The sequence below is a fragment of the Hemitrygon akajei genome, chromosome 8 (genome assembly GCF_048418815.1).
Source record: "Hemitrygon akajei chromosome 8, sHemAka1.3, whole genome shotgun sequence".
Taxonomy (NCBI): Eukaryota; Metazoa; Chordata; class Chondrichthyes; order Myliobatiformes; family Dasyatidae; genus Hemitrygon; species Hemitrygon akajei.
The window spans coordinates 147,111,253-147,127,066 of NC_133131.1; positions in this window are offsets into that span (position 1 = coordinate 147,111,253).

Here is a 15,814-nt window from a genome sequence, read left to right on the forward strand (position 1 = left end):
CTATAAGTGGGGGAGTCTAGGACCAGAGGGATACACACAAAATGCTGGAAGAACTCAGCAGGCCAGGCACCATCTACAGAAAAAAAGTACAGTCGACGTCTTGGCCAGAAACCTTATCTGTACTTTCTGTCCATAGATGCAGCCTGGCCTGCTTTTAGTGTGCGTTACCTGGATTTCCAGCATCGGCAGATTTTTTGTTGTTTGTGATCAGAATAGAGGAATGTCCATTTCAAACAGGACTGAGGAGCCCAGAGATGGTGAATCTATGGAAATCATTGCCATAGACAGCTGTAGAGGCTGTCAATTGCTATACTTAAGGTGGAGGTTGATAAGTTCTTAATTATTCACGGCGTCAAAAGTTATCAGGAGGAGGCAGAAGAATGGCATATCAGCTATGATGGAATGGTGGAGCAGCCTTGGTTGGCCAGATGGCCTAATTCTGTTCCTGTCTTATGATCCTATGTTTATATGTACCTAATTATTGCAGGTACAGTAATTTATTTTCCAACGATTGTCAGCTTGCTCTGGCGGAGAGGCTTGTGATTTTCGGAAATTCTAAGTGTGATGTCGCCTGGAATTCAAGGCGCTTTGTTCCTGCCTGGTAGCATCACCCATGGCGGTAAGGTCAAAGGGGAGGTTCCAGCCAAAGTGCGATCCAACCAAGACCTCAAAGATGGAGCTGGCAATGAGAGTGAAGGCAGAGGAGGACTGCAGCACTGAAGGGTCCCTAGACATTTTGCATTCCATGACACTGGGCCTTGACCCTGATCATCAGCCCATGCATCAGCCTCCTCATGTTAAGCAAAGTCATGCATAGGCAATCTCAACTAGATAGATAGATAGATAGATAGATACTTTATTCATCCCCATGGGGAAATTCAGCATTTTTTCCAATGTCCCGTACACTTGTTGTAGCAAAAACTCATTACATACAATACAATACTTAACTCAGTAATAATATGATATGCATCTAAATCACTAGCTCAAAAAGCATTAATAATAGCTTTAAAAAGTTCTTAAGTCCTGGCAGTTGAATTGTAAAGCCTAATGGCATTGGGGAGTATTGACCTCTTCATCCTGTCTGAGGAGCATTGCATCGACAGTAACCTGTCGCTGAAACTGCTTCTCTGTCTCTGGATGGTGCTATGTAGAGGATGTTCAGGGTTTTCCATAATTGACCGTAGCCTACTCAGCGCCCTTCGCTCAGCTACCGATGTTAAACTCTCCAGTACTTTGCCCACGACAGAGCCCGCCTTCCTTATCAGCTTATTAAGACGTGAGGCGTCCTTCTTCTTAATGCTTCCTCCCCAACACGCCACCACAAAGAAGAGGGCGCTCTCAACAACTGACCTATAGAACATCTTCAGCATCTCACTGCAGACATTGAATGACGCCAACCTTCTAAGGAAGTACAGTCGACTCTGTGCCTTCCTGCACAAGGCATCTGTGTTGGCAGTCCAGTCTAGCTTCTCGTCCAACTGTACTCCCAGATACTTGTAGGTCTTAACCTGCTCCACACACTCTCCATTAATGATCACTGGCTCCATGTGAGTCCTAGGTCTCCTAAAGTCCACCACCATCTCCTTGGTCTTGGTGACATTGAGACGCAGGTAGTTTGAGTTGCACCATATCACTAAGTATCTCAACCAGTATATTGGCCTGGGAGGGAATACTGACCTCAATTGATCTATACTTCCAGTCTGTTGGATTTTGTAGAGATAGCATTAATGGTATCTTTCTACTGCCTGGAGGTGCAGGTCTAAGTTCAGGTGCATATATGAAGACAGGAGTTACTGCTTCCTAGCAGACCGTTATTTTTTTTCCAGGTTTGCAGTGTTACTCTTTATATATTCTTTTCCTTAGTGAAGGGAAAGTGAATCTGAGCTTCAGTGTCTGCCTTGATGGGAATGTGGTTCTTAAATTATGGTAAGTGTTCAGCAATTTCCTGGGCCTCTCTGGCAAAAGAATCCATTAAGTGAGAATGTCATGGGAGATACCGCATGGTAAAAGGCATATTGGCCTAACAATAGTACGCATCAACCATTAAGCAACCATCCACACCAATCTGACAGTAATCTCATTTTATTCACCCCAATTTCACCTCAAAACTCCACTATTCTACACTCACGTTTGCACTAGAGAAAATTTACAGTGGCCAATTCACCAACCAACTTGCACATCTTTAGGATGTGGAAGAAGCCAGAGCACCAGGAGGAAATCCACATGGTCAAACCCCACACAGACAGAATCAGAGATCAGGACTGGACCTGGATTTTCGGCACTTTGAGGCAGCTACATACTGCAGTACTCTGCTTCAGATTTTACTCATTAATATAATTGGTAAAGTTGTGGAAAAGCAATGGAACACACCACTTCAGAAACCAAAAATGCTACTGTACATTTAATAAACTTGCTGGGAAAAAAAATGCAACCCCTGTATGTATTCCCAGAAAACCACGTGTTTCACGATTTTCTGTGAAACCGAATCCCAGAGATTTGACAGTGATTTGTGAATTCCATAAGATTTAATTTCTATGACCTGAATAGATGTAACACAGAGTTCATCTGATCTTCATAACTGACAAATAGCAAAAAAAACATGAACATGCAGAGAAATTAAGTTATTTTTTAGACATTTGCAATGGTGAACATAATGAATGGAGCAATGCCAAGTTAAGTGATTAAAGGTAACCTTACTCATGACAAATTTACATAACTCTTCCAAAGGTTTCTTTTCCCACTTTAGAGGTAGTCATCATTATTAATATGAATTATTAATGAAGAATGAATTCTTTTATTCTTTTATTCTTCGATGGATTCTGAGTATCCATTTTAGTGGGGTCATTAACCATATGGGCATTAACAAAGTTTGGTAAAATCCAAGCTTATAAAGCAGCTTCTAATGTTTTCCTTCTGGTATTTATTATTTTGTAAAATAACTATGAAAATTCATATGTTGATACATATTTTTGTTCCCTGAGTAAATTTTGTTTTTTTGTTGTTTATTATTGTCGTATATTCTGATTGGACTTGGACAGGCTATTGTTGATGTTCTTACTTGGAAGCTTGAAGCCTTCAACCGTCTCAACTTCAACACAGTTAATGTTGACAGGAGTTTGTGCCCCGACACACCCCAGCTCCCCCACCCCACCTTTCTGAAGTCAATGACCACCTGAGTTGTTGACATTGAGGGAAATGCCTTTGTTATGACACATGTCACAAAGCTCTCTGTCTTCTCTCTGTGCATCAACTCATCATTATTTGAGATGTGGCCCACACCTGCAATCTGCAATTAGAGCAGAATAAGGCCACACAGTCACGTGTGTACAGGGAGAAGAATAAAGGACAGGGGATGAAACCTTGTGGAGCAGAACTGTTTAGCGTCATCGTAGGAGAGGTGTTGCTGCCTATCCTTACTGATTACGGTCTGTTGGTCAGAAAGTGACGGATCCAGTTGCGGAGGGAGCCATCTCTCCCAGAGTCCAGAGTTCAGTGATGAGCTTTTTTGAACAAATAGTATTGAAGGTAGAGCTGGAATCAATAAACAATAGTTTGACATAGGACAGGCTATTTTTTCAAAGACTCCTTCATCCTATCACATAACTTGAGATTTCTGCAAGTATGCTTTCACGATGAGGATTATTTTTGAATGCCGCCAGCTGAAGATATCGGAATAACTATACTAATCCTGATATTTTCCGTAAACATTAACATCTTGTTGTTTGCTTTTCTTTCTGAACCAAGATAAAAAATAGAAAGCAAAATGGTGCATGGAAATTTGTACTTACAACAGCTCAGAGGAATAAGCAGGTGAACTGATGGATAAAGAGACATTAGGAAATGCATTGATAAACATATACACCTTGTTGTATTCGACATTTTCCTGTAATGTCTTGACGTTTGCCTAAAATTGTTAGTCTCCCCCTCCCATTGATTGAAAAAAAGTCTGTGCCTTTTTGGAATGAAAAACAGAAGGAGAAAATACTGGAGATGAATGGCTGTTCAGTCAACACATACAGTTTCATTGTGATTTTATGACTTTAATACATGGCTACAGCATGTAAACGTATGTCCTTGATATAAAAGATAAGATTTACTTGTATTTGCATAGCATTTCTTGGCAGATGAAACATTGATTAGGACTGGACATTTGCTCTACGTTTGTTTCTTGACATTTACTTTAAAAAATCAGATCGTGCGAATGATCGGTCAATCCAAAATCTATGAGTTTGATCTTCCTCAGATAGAAGTATTGGACTGAAGACACAGAAGCACCTGACTTGCAAGTAAATAAGAAGTGACAGTGAGATACACAACAACATTCTAAATTTAATTTATTTTTGTCTGCTGAGATTGGAGGAGCCATTAGGAACTCTACAATCAGCCTCATTACCCCTGGGTTAGGAAGACAGAGTAAAATTATCTGCTATCATATGAAGGTCATTACATTAGAATAAACAGATAATTCATCATAAAAGATATAGCACAACATAAAATCTCGGTGAGCTTGTTGTAGGACTGAAAATATTACATCACTTACCGTAGCTTCAGGGCAGATTTCAATGGTCTTTCCTGAGTTAAATTGGGAATATATAATCACTTAATGACATTTAAATCTTTCTGTCTTCTGTCGTACATATGGACATTTTGTATAGTTGAGCAATGGGTACTTCTGTGGAAGACAGAGACTGCACTCTGGTTCAAATTAGCAATGTTTGCTCATGTATTCACTGAAAAAGAGATCATTGCTACAAAAGAAAATAGAAAATTGAAGTGCCTCAAACATGCACTTCCATTTCAGGTGATCACTGCATTCTTTGTACATCAGATTTGCTTTCCCACCTAATCTCCGTATCGTCTGATTGACCCGGGAGTCCAAAATCTATCCCTCTCAACCTTGAATATATTTGCTGACTGACCGCAAGAAGAATGATTCATTGAGAGAAAGATCATTGAAATTTACCAGCACCATTCCCAGTATCTTCTCATGGATCTGATGTTATCCTGAATAACAGAGTCATACAGCATGAAGACTAAACCATCTGGGCCACCATATCTACATTGACTGGTGGGCACCCATCTGTTGTAATCCAATTTCAGCTCACTGGTGACTGAAGTGGTTGTCAGGATACTTCTTAAATGCTGTTAGTGACTCTGATTCCACTGCTCTCACAGGTAGTGTATTCCAAGACATTTACTACTTCCTGGATCCAAAAGGGAGATCAGATATCCTCAGATACCCTTTACATTTCTTCTATCACAGGCACAACCCTCCAGCCCTCAATGTTACTACAATCAGGGATGAGGTACAAGAGCCTGAAGACCCAGATGTAACATTTTGGAACAGCTTCTTCCCTTCTACCATTAAGTTTCTGAATGGTCCATGACCCGTGAATACTATCTCATTATTCCTCTTTTGCATTTTTTAAATTTTTTGTATCTTATAGTAATTTTCATGTCTTGCACTGTACTGTTGCAATAAAACAATACATAGGCACAACTTACCTTAGTGATAATGTATCTGATTCTGAAACACTACTGCACCCCAAAGCTATGACCGAGATGAGAAAAGGGTTCCTGCCATTTGCCTTCATAATTTCAGTGTCATACAAGGTCACCATATTAATTTTATCCACCTCAGTCAAGTTCTCTCTCGACCTGCTCTGCTCCAGGAGAAACGGATTGAATTTCTCCAGTCACTTCTCTCAATGAAAACCCTTGATCTCAGGTAATACCCTGGTGATCCCTTCTGCACCCTCTTGAGTGCTCTGACATATTTCTGAAAACTGTGCTGATTAGAACTGGATGCAGTACCTGAGCTGAGGTCTGAATGATGTTTTATAAAATAAGTCCATAACCTTCCTACTCTTGACAATGAAGGTCAATATCTCATAGATCTTTTTATTTATGTTATTTACCTGTGCTGTCACTTTCAAGGATTTTTACTGACTTATTTTATTTAGAAACACAGCATGGCAACAGCTCTTCCAGCCAATGAGCTCGTGCCACCCAATTATATCCATATGATCAACTAACCTACTAAATCTGTACTGTATGTCTTTGGAATGTGGGAGGAAACTGGAGCACACAGAGGAAACCCACGTGGTCACAGGGAAAACATACAAACCCCTCAAAGACAGCAGCTGGAGATGAACCCAGCTAACTGCTACAGCACTGTACTGCAGAATTTGGTACAGTTCTTACAGAGGAAGTTTCTCCAGGTTCCTCAGCTTGTAGATCTACATCACTATCTCCGAATCAGGTGATCTGGTCATGATACAATAAGCTCCGATTGAATGGCACATTTGAGATTAGGGCTGTACAGTTCTTTAAGTAAGCTTACCCTGTTTGCAAGTTTTAGTCTGCTCTGCATAGCTGTACTATACACTCAGGCATCACAGAGTATGTACTGCCTTCCAGCAAAAGCCAAAGTAGACTTCTTAGCCAAATCTGAACTTCATGAAAAACAGATTAGGCATTATATGACCTGTCCTTTTCTAAACAGGTGAGAGTGACGCCTCCTGTAAACCAGAGAGGTTTCTTGAAATGAATTTCTTATTTCCCAATATCCTCTTGGTCTAACCCTATTTTAATTGGAATACCAGCAAATTAGTTTCTTGGAATATTTAGCTTTCTTGGGCCTACTGTTTCCACAAAACTATCCTGATTCTGATGGTTCCTTTGCCTCCCCAGCAGAAGTACCCCCTGTTCTTTACCCCTTAGCTTGGTACCTTATCCTGCTAGGTATAGGTTGGGTCCTAAACTGATGTAGTTAATGGCAGAAAACTCAGTCCATTCTGCTAAGTTTTGACAATTTATCATTGGAAGACAAAATAACAGGGACATGAGTAGGTCAGCAGGCATTCAAAGTGGTTCTGACATATAATATGATAATGGTTGATCTATGACAGTCTCAACTTCTCTTCCTGGTCAATTACCCATTACTCACAATCCCTTGACCTTTCAAGTATTTATTAATCTCCAGCTTAAATATATTTAATGGTCTGGTCTGCTCTACTCTTGGTGAAACAGAATGAATGCCATCTTTTCAGAACCTTGTATGAATCCATCCCAAATTAACCAGGATGCTAATTGGACTAAAGGCCGTGTGTTATGAAGGTAGGTTGAGAGAATTAGAGCTTTTCTCTTTGGAGCAAAGGAGGATGAGAGGTGACTTGACAGAGGTGTACAAGATGTTAAGAGGCATAGATAGAGTGGATAGTCAATGACTTTTTTCCTGGGGCAGAAATCGCTAATATGAGGGGGTATAATTTTAAGTTGATTGCAGGAATGTATAGGGGATGCCAGAATTAAGTTCTTTACACAGAAACTGGTGAGTGCATGAAATACACTGCCAGTGGTGTTGGTAGAGACAGATACATTAGGGGCACTTAAGAAACTCTTAGATTGGCACATGGATGATTGAAAAATACAGGGTATGCAGAAGGGAAGGGTTAAGTTGACTTTCGAATAACTTAAAAGGTTAGCAAAGCATTGTGGGCTGAAGGGCCTGCACAAAACTATAGTGTTTTATGCTGGTTTTCAACTTCAGCTTTGCACCAGTTACCTATAACCCACAATTCCTCGACCTTCCATATGTTTATCAGAATCAAGCTTAACTATACAGTAGTTAATGATCTGGTGTGAACCCACATTGCCAGATTCAGGAACAGTTATTACCCCTCAGTCAACAGGCTCTTGAACCAGAGGAGGTAACATCACTCTCCCTGATACTGAACTGTTCCCACAACCAATGGACTTACTTTCAAGGGCTTGTCATTAAGTTAGATATGGCCCTTGTGGCTAAAGGGATCAGGGGGTATGGAGAGAAAGCAGGTACAGGGTTCTGAGTTGGATGATCAGCCATGGTCATACTGAATGGCGGTGCAGGCTCAAAGGGCCGAATGGCCTACTCCTGCACCTATTTTCTATGTTTCTATGTTTCTATCTCATGTTCTTGATATTTACTGTTTATTTATATTTTATTATTATTTTGTTTGTGATTTTTATTGCACTTACACAGTTGTCTTTTGGACATCGGTTATTTGTCTGTCTGTGTGCACTTTTTCATTGATTCCATTGTGTTTCTTTGCATTTACGGTGGATGCCCACAAGAAGATGAATTTCAGGGTAGTATATGGCGACATATACTTCATCATCATTTTGTGCCGTGTTGTCTGACATGGGTGATCATGGTCTCATGACCATGATTATCCTTGGCAATTTTTACTACAGAAGTTGTTTGCCATTGACCTCTTGACATATACATATTTTGATATTAAATTTACTTTGAACTTTATTGAACTATACTTGGTGAAATGCCATCTTCTCAGAACCTTACACGAATCCATCGCAAATTAATAAAAGCAGAGCAGGCTAATATCACTAATCTAAATTTGTATAGATGAGTATAGCTTTTACTAGTATTAATCAAGGTAATACAATGAAAGAATTCAATCTGAAAAATTGTAAATAATATATACATTTTTCAGATATTTAATTCCTTTAAGGTAACTTGTATGTATACTTATAAAAGATAAATAAGATCAGTATTAACATTTAAAAGGTATTTTTTAAGATCCATGTTTTATTTAAGCTGTATGTGGCAAGCCACACAGTCAGATTACAGGAAATGTTTGACAAAATAATTGGATTTTCAAAAAGAACAGCCAAATATATATGAATTATATATTTTGTGAAGACTTTTCACATTATTTGCATTTATTCACTGAAACTGCTTGGAAGCTATGTCTACCAGAGAAAGCAGGATCTCCCAGTGGCCACACATTTTAATTCCACGTCCCATTCCCATTTGGATATGACTATCCGTGGCCTCCTCTACTGTCAAGATGAAGCCACACTCAGGTTGGAGGAACAACACCTTATATTCCGTCTGGGTAGCCTCCAACCTGATGGCATGAACATTGATTTCTCTAACTTCCGTTAATGCCCCCTCCCCTTCTTACCCCATCCCTATTTATTCATTCATTCATTCATCTATCAATCTATTTATTTATTTATTTTTTCTTTTTTTCTCTTTTCTCTCTTTTTTCTCTCTCTGTCCCTCTCTCATTCCTTGCCTGCTCTCCATCTCCCTCTGGTGCTCCCCTCCCCCTTCCTGTCCCATGATCCTTTCCCTTCTCCAGCTGTGTATCCCTTTTGCCAATCAACTTTCCAGTTCTTAGCTTCATGCCTCCCCCTCCTGTCTCCGCCTATCATTTCGGATCTCTCCCTCCCCCGCGCACTTTCAAATCTCTTACTATCTCTTCTTTCAGTTAGTCCTGACGAAGGGTCTCGGCCCGAAATGTCGACAGTGCTTCTCCCTATAGATGCTGCCTGGCCTGCTGTGTTCCACCAGCATTTTGTGTGTGTTGCTCGACGTTTACTATGACTTAGCCAGGAACAACTTGAGATAACAAAGACAAGGAAATCTGCCCGCCTTTGATGACTGGTCACTGGTCGAGGAGTAATATGGCGTGGAAATAGGCCTTTTGGCCCACCACGTGTACGTGCCTCATCAACTTCTCAGCCTCCCCTCTGTGGACTCTGTCTATACTCTCACTTACACCATACAACAGCCATCATAATCATAGACATCTCCTAACCTGGAGATTTTCTCCTCAGGTCAGAATGATGTACAACTTGGAAGGAACTGCAAATGGAAGTTCTCAAGAATTGGTATTGGTTTTGGTTTATTATTGGTATTGGTTATTATAGTCATATATATCAAGATATCCTGAAAAGTCTGTCTTATATCTTGTTTACACAGATCAAATCATTACACAGTGCATTGAGCTAGAACAACAGCAATGCAGATTAAAGTGTAAAACAACCAAACAATTGCCATGCTTGTAAATAACAAAATGCAAGACCATAATGAGGTAGTGTCTGCCTTTCTGATCTTGGTGGTAGAGTTTGCGGGTTTGGGTAGCGGTTTTAGCACAAGTAACCTCACAGCGTTTTGGAAGGGTAGCCGGCAGGCAGTGTAGTGCCATCTGCACTGCACTTCAAGGTGAGTGGCCCAGGGTTCAAATCCGACTGGCTTCTTGTACGCTTTCCATCTGTGCTGGGCTGGGCTTTGAGCTAGCAGCTCAACCTCATAAAAAACAAGGGTGCCACCCAACGTGCTACAATGCGCAGAGAAGAACTATGTTGGAGGCGGCACACCCTATAGTCATAATATGACCACGATGAAGGTGATAGATGGAACATGAGTCAAAACCTTACATTGCTGTCAATGATGTTAAATTTCTTGTGTGATGTTGGACCTGGACTCACAGAGACTATGATACCTCCATCACTCTCCTGACTTCTGTTGGAGAGAGTGTAGTTTTGGAAGGCCAGTAAGTAAGTCATTCACTGCAGGGTACCCGGCCTCTGAGGGCGATGGTGATGAGGATGTGCACAGGAGTGAGACAGATTGGTAAGCTGAGGGATGCTGCAGGAACAACCTTGCACTCAACATCAGTGAGACCAAGGTTTTGATTGTAGACTTCAGGCAGAGGAACCTGGCAAGTCCTTACTGAGGGGTCAACAGTGGGAAGGGGAAGCAACTTCAAGTTCCTATGTGTTAACATCTCCAAAGATCTATCCTCGGCCCAACATACTGATGCAATGACAAAGAAGGCATGATAGTGGTTAGATTGTATTTGGAGTTTAGGGAGAATTGGTACATCAACAAAAACAAATAGATTTCTACGGGTTCACTATGGAGAGGATTCTGACTGGTTGCATCACTGTCTGATTGTGAAAGTACCAATGCACAGGATAGGGAAAAGCAGCAGAGGGTTGTGAACTCAGCCAGGTCCAACATGGGCACTAGCCTCTCCAGCATCAAGGATATCTTCCAAGGGTGATGGAGCTCAGCAGGCCTGGCAGCATCTAGGAAAAGAATACAGTTGACATTCCAGTCCTGCCAGAGGATTTCCGACTGAAATGTTCGATTACACGCTTTTCCTAGATGCTGCCTGGCCTGCTGGGTTCCTCCAGCATTTTGTGTGTGATGTCCAGGTTCCAGCATCTGCAGATTTTCTCTTGTTTCCAAAGGTGATGACACAGGAAGGGGACATCCATCGTTAATGACTGTCACCACCCAGGACATGCCCTCTTCTCATTACTACTATCAGGTAGGAGGTCTGAAGGCATAGATGCACACATTCACATTTCAAGAATAGCTTCTTCTCATCCTCCAACAGATCTAAATGATACATGAACCCATGAAAAATACCTCACTATTATGATCTCTTTTTGGCACTACTTATTTATTTTTTGTATATTTCTTATTTTAACTTACAGCAATTTTTGGATATGTTGCACTGTTCTGCTACTGCAAAAGAACAAATTTCACAACATATTTCAATGATAATAAACATGATTATGTCCTGTACTTGCAGACCCAGGAAATACCGAGCTAGGATCCTTCTAATATCTCACTCGACTATCTAGAATGACAAATTGCTTGCAGTCAGAATGAATGTCATTTATGGGCTAGTTAGCACTGGGGAAATACAAGCAGTTTGAGGAATGTCCTTCCCATTGTGTCAACACCAGTGGATTAGAATATTAGACGAACTGCAAAGATGTTTTGTGTACTTTCTGAAACCTGGGCTGTTACCCTGGTAACACAAAGTACACTGATAGATAGGATTGGTTCCCCTCCAGCTGGTCTGCAGAGAGGTGGAATTAGTTGGTTTAAAGATGTCCCAGATAAACCAGATCAAATGAATATACTGAAGCACTCTCTTCCCTGTTCAGCGGTTCACTAATCAGAAATAGATTTCTGGAGGAAATTTTGGCAGTTGTTTAATGATGTTTAATGTACTGAATGCAGACGAAGTTTAAAAAGAGGTCATTTTGTTGGCATTAGGTTGTTATTTCATATTTAACTGTTATGCTTGGATCAGAGATTCAGTACAATGGGAGTCAATGACAGGTGCATTGGCATGAAGAAACTGAATATGATAATGAAAATGATGCTCTGGAGTCTCTTGATGTTTTAATGAGCAACGGCTCCATATGGTGCTTATTAAACCATATAGAATATTCATAGATTCATTCTCACCAGGTTTCCACTGGAAGTAAAGGCAACAGCAAGAATGTTAAAACTGACCATGTCCTGTAGTGCTCTGTCAGGTTTATCTGAAATTGCAGTGTTTGCAGCTAACAATAATGATCACACTTTAAGATTACTTCATCACCTACAAGGTTCCCAGGGAGATGCTTTTATTGTGGAAATCTCCACAAAAAAATCAAGTTTATTCATCCTGCCTCGGAGCAAGTAAGTTACATATAGGGACTTGAGCCGGAGAGGTAGTGGTTGCAATAGGAGGCAAATAAAGACAAGGACTGGGGGGAGAGGTGTGCCAGTGAGATGAGTCCATGCCCTAGTAGAAAAAGGGAGGTGGCAATGGCTTTAAATTAGCAATCGAGTGGATCATAAGCTCGTCACGTCCTTCCGCACAGTCCACCTTCATGGTGCATTGCATCAGGTAGGCTGACATTGTTGTCCAGAATGCCTGCCATCCTAGTCATCCCCTTTACAGAAGAATACAAGTCTATCAGATGTCTAAACCAATCACCTCTCCTATATCACCTTTCCAATTGTACCGCCACATTCTCACACCGTTAGTTTTACTTCTTCCTTTAGCGTTACTTTAGCACCTCACTCTTTGCACTACCTAAGTTTGCACTCCTTTACTTTGCACCATTCCGTTGTTTTTCTACTTGTCATTGCATTTTTAGTTTTATTTATTATTACCATGAAAACTATTTAATCTATGATCTTCACGCCAGATTGGAAGGGTCAGGCACAGGCCGAGTTGTGGTAGCAGGGCCCAGGCCTGAGATCGTATTGAAGTACCGTGGCCCAGGCCCAGGAGTATATTGAAGCAGCAGGACCCGGGTCCGAGAGCAAGGAGTGAGCTGAGGTTTGGCCGATTTAAGTGCTGGTCCAAATTGAAATGGTCAGCCCCCGGGCCAGTTCAGCTTGCTGCTCAGTGAAGTTTACACATCTCTGCACAGTGGCCTGTAGGTAAAGGGCTCCTGGATGGGCAGCGGTGATGACTGGTTTCACGGCTGTGAACACACTCTCGTGAACTTTAGTCCTGAATGCTATTGCATTTATTGTATGCACAATTGGTTCCTTTGTTTTTGCACAGTCTTCTTTTCTAAAGGGTTCTATTGAGTTTCTTTGCTGCTGCCTGTAAGGAGATGAATCTCAAGGTCGTATATAGTATACATACTTAGAAAATAAATCAACCTTGAACTTTGAGATTTTGAATTTTTATGGAAGCAACAAATTTCATTGCACCTTGGTGTATACAACAATAAACTTAGCTGAATCTGAATCTGACAGGAACTACCAAACTAAATGTTTAATGGAATAGGCAAAGAGAGCACCGGTAAGAATAAAGTAAAAGGGAATTCTTCTTTTTCATTTATTCTGTTTTTTTGCCTGATTTGCTCAGCATTTATTGCTCGTCTTCAATAGCCATTGAATTGGATGGCTTGTTCACCCTCTCAGGACATTTAGTACATTGGTTGGTTTGCTTATTTTATGCCAGATTTTGTAAGGTTGGCAGATTTCCTCGTCTGAAATGCACTAGTGGCAAGAGAGCAAACAGAATTACAGAACAAGTGCTTAAAAAGCCATAAATCCTATTAAAGTGAATAAACCTGATTGGAAACCATGACCAGAAAAAATAGAGAGGCTAGAGGTAACCTTGCATTGGGAAGAAACAGATACTGAAGGGATTCCTAAGAAGTGACTACAGAAAGAAAGGACTGAGTATTAAGCATTTGGGCTCATAACTAACAGTAAAAATTGAAAAGAAAAATGGGTAAGTTTGAGTAGTGGCACGTCACAGAGTTTATAATAATAGCAGAAACAAGGAATGCTGCTATAAAGAAATAAAAACAGAATTAATCTAAATCAAGATAAAAGTTCCATAAGGATCAATCATAGTAATAGGCAGAATTAATAGATGACCCAGAGATGGAAGAGTGGTGAGAGAATCAAAAGTACAACAGCAGTAGCCCCTCCATACCAGACAGTGATGCAGCCTGTCGGAATGCTCTCCATGGTACAACTATAGAAGTTTTTGAGTGTATTTGTTGACATGCCAAATCTCTTCAAACTCCTAATAACGTATAGCCGCTGTGTTGCCTTCCTTATAACTACATCGATATGTTGGGCCCAGGTTAGATCTTGACCAGGCACTCGAAGCTGCTCACTCTCTCCATTTCTGATCCCTCTATGAGGATTGGTATGTGTTCCTTCGTCTTACTCTTCCTGAAGTCTACAATCAGCTCTTTCGTCTTACTGACGTTGAGTGCCAGGTTGTTACTGCGGCACCACTCCACTAGTTGGAATATCTCACTCCTGTATGCCCTCTCGTCACCGCCTGAGATTCTACCAACAATGGTTGTATCCTCAGCGAATTTATAGATGGTATTTCAGCTATGTTTAGCCACATGCTCAAATGTATATAGAGAGTAGAGCAGTTGGCTAAGCACGCACCCCTGAGGTGAGACAGTGTTGATCATCAGCGAGGAGGATATGTTAACACAGAAACATAGAAAATCTACAGCACTATACAGGCCCTTTGGCCTACAAAGTTGTGCCAAACATGTTCCTACCTTAGAAATTACTAGGGTTACCTATAGCACTCTATTTTTCTAAGCTCCATGTACCTATCCAAAAGTCTCTTAAAAGACCCTATCGTATCTGCCTCCACCACCATTGCTGGCAGCCCATTCCACGCACTCACCACTCTCTGAGTGAAAAACTTACCACTGACATCTCCTCTGTACCTCCTCCCAAGCACCTTAAACCTGTGCCCTCTTGTGGCAGCCATTTCAGACGGGGGAAAAATATCCACACAATCAATGCCTCTCATCATCTTATACACCTCTATCAGGTCACCTCTCTTCCTACATCACTCCAAGGAGAAAAGGCTGAGTTCACTCAACCTGTTTTCATAAGGCATGCTCCCCAATCCAGGCAACATCCTTGTAAATCTTCTCTGCACCCTTTCTATGGCTTCCACATCCTTCCTGTAGTGAGGCTACCAGACCTGAGCACAGTACTCCAAGTGGGGTCTGACCAGGGACCTATATGGCTGCAACATTACCTCTCGGCTCCTAAATTCAATTCCACGATTGATGAAGGCCAATACACCATATGCCTTCTTAACCACAGAGTCAACCTGCGCAGCAGCTTTGAGTGTCCTATGGACTCGGACCCAAGATCCCTTTGATCCTCCACACTGTCAAGAGTCTTACCATTAATACTATATTCTGCCATCATATTTGACCTACCAAAATGAATCACTTCACACTTAATTGGGTTGAATTCCATCTCCCACTTCTCGGTCCAGTTTTGCATCCTATCAATATCCCGCTGTAACCTTGACAGCCCTCCACACTATCTACAACACCTCCAACCTTTCTGTCATCAGAAAACTTACTAACCCATCCCTCCACTTCTTCATCCAGGTCATTTATTAAAATCACGAAGAGTAAGGATTCCAGAATAGATCCCTGAGGCACTCCACTGGTGACTGACCTCCATGCAGAATATGACCCATCTACAACCACTCTTTGCCTTCTGTGGGCAAGCCAGTTCAGGATCCACAAAGTTATGCCCCCTTGGGTCCCATGCCTCCTTACTTTCTCAATAAGCCTTGCATGGGGTACCTTGTCAAATGCCTTGCTGAAATCCATATACACTACATCTACTGCTCTTCCTTCATCAATGTGTTTAGTCACATCCTCAAAAAATTCAATCAGGCTTGTAAGGCACGACCTTCCCTTG